The 2,172-nt window shown below is 37.5% G+C and overlaps 1 non-coding gene across 1 annotated transcript; it reads left to right on the top strand.

The window, feature by feature from the left end:
- The first annotated feature begins 848 nt into the window (after positions 1-848).
- LOC145396668 (5S ribosomal RNA) lies at positions 849-967 on the top strand. Its single transcript, XR_013896827.1, has one exon. It is a non-coding gene; the product is annotated as a 5S ribosomal RNA (ribosomal RNA).
- Positions 968-2,172: the final 1,205 nt, after the last annotated feature.

Here is a 2,172-nt window from a genome sequence, read left to right as displayed (position 1 = left end):
TGCTATGTGATCATAATTCCATGTATTAATATGATTTTCAATATTGTTCGTATTCCATGTATCAGTATGATTTTCAATACTGTTCGTATAGCATGGACATCAGCTGTGAAGTGATGAAGAATACTGAATATCCTAAACTATATTATTACTAGAAATATTATAATGACTATTTACTGTACACATCATCTCTATATACTCCTTGTTATTATCATTATTATTTTCTCATTTATATAATATTTGATTTTTTACTTAATTCTCCTCCAATTTTTATTCCCAGTGTCGATTGTATATTTTCTTATAACACCTTTTTAACGTGATTTTTAGCATGGCCATGTATTGTAGATATTATATTTCCTAATTTTGTTGGATTCAGCTGCTTACTTAGCAGCATTACACCTTTTAATTATCATACTGTTCTATACTTAAGGACGTAGCTACACTCACTTTCCTGTTACGGTATATCCTTAATATCTTATTCAATTATTTTTCCACCCTCAGTGTAACTAAACTCCTTGTATAAAGATTACCCCATTGTATCAGGCGACACAGTTTCGCTAAACATGTAGAGGTGTATGGTATGTAGGAGGACTGCTGGGCCTTGATAGCAGGCTGTGAAGCCTATGCCCAGAGTCGGACACATAAAAAAAAAAAAAAAAGTGGTAAAATTTCTAACCCTGATTTGTGGCCAATGGCTTAGAGTTAATTGTTTATAGGGTGGGGCACTAATCCTCCGCCAACCCCACTTGACATGTAGGGATGCCAACAGCATCTGGTGTTCCCAGGCGGTCACCCATCCAAGTACTAACCAGACCCAACGTTGCTTACCTTCGCTGATCGGACGGGGTGAGTACACTGGCCATACCACGTTGAGTATACCGCTTCCCGTCCGATCAGCGAAGTTAAGCAACGTTGGGTCTGGTTAGTACTTGGATGGGTGACCGCCTGGGAACACCAGATGCTGTTGGCATCCCTACGTGTCAAGTGGGGTTGGTGGAGGATTAGTGCCCCTCCCTGTAAAACAATTAGCTCTAAGCCATTGGCCACCCCGTCTGGGATACATGGCGTCTGGCAATGAATGAATGAAATTTAATAATTTCTTGACTTACAAACTTGACTGGTAACAATGTATATATTTAGTAGCGTGTAAGTGTGGAATTCTAAGTGTGTTCATGGACTACGTGCCGATTTTTGCACTGCTCAGCGGGCGTCACTTTTCAAAAATGTGCTGGTCATAGGTCTAGTAGCAAGTGTGGGCCGGCTGGCAACACTGCAGCCTCAGTTCTGGGGCTGGTATAGTACGGGCAAGATTTGTGTTTTGCTTGTCCAAATAAATACCCGTTAATCTGCATCGGACTTTGGATTCATCTGTATTGGGTATGAATGATAGACTCTCTCTCTCTCTCTCTCTCTCTCTCTCTCTCTCTCTCTCTCTCACACACACACACACACACACACACACACAGCTAAAAAATTACGAAGCTAACAGAGGTAAGACGTCATTGTTATAGAGAAAAGATGTAAATACAAAGCAATATAACAAAGAAGGACAATATTATTTTGGAAATAGAATGATGAAAATAAAGTAAGAGTATATGTAGTAAAAAGAAAGGAAGAAATTTTGGGGCAAGACAGACTATAAAGTGAGACGACTATATGTAGTAAAAAGAAAGGAAGAAACTTTTGGGGAAGACAGAATATAAAGTGAGACAGAAATCGCAAAGCTAGAATATAATGAAGAAATATCATGCTAGTAGAAAGGGTGTTTATAATAGAAAATGTAAAAATGGTTTGATATATAAGCAGTAAAGAGCTTTTAAGTCGGCGAATTATGAATAAAACAGAAGAATTGTTACTCTGTTGAAAAAAGTAGAAAATGGTGAAAATTAAATAGCAACGAAAAGGAAAAGGTTGAGGTAAGAATATAACAAAGTAAAATAGAATATACATCACTTTCTAAATAAAGGAAAAATAAATACTAATACAATGAAAAAGAAGCAGAAAATACAGATAAGATGTCTACCTATCTATGTATCTGTTGCCAGACGCTATACTCCCGTCACTGATGATAAAAACAGAAGCTACAAAATTATCAGAAAGGAGCCGAAAACTTTGATGGGTTAAAGCGCCGTCTGAAGGAGCTAGAGCCGTATTCATAAACATTCCTGAGCTTAA

The sequence above is a fragment of the Coenobita brevimanus genome, chromosome 38 (genome assembly GCF_032717465.1).
Source record: "Coenobita brevimanus isolate Jiangsu-jjx chromosome 38, ASM3271746v2, whole genome shotgun sequence".
Taxonomy (NCBI): Eukaryota; Metazoa; Arthropoda; class Malacostraca; order Decapoda; family Coenobitidae; genus Coenobita; species Coenobita brevimanus.
Note: the sequence above shows the minus strand (reverse complement) of the source record. Positions and strands in the feature narration are given on the sequence as shown.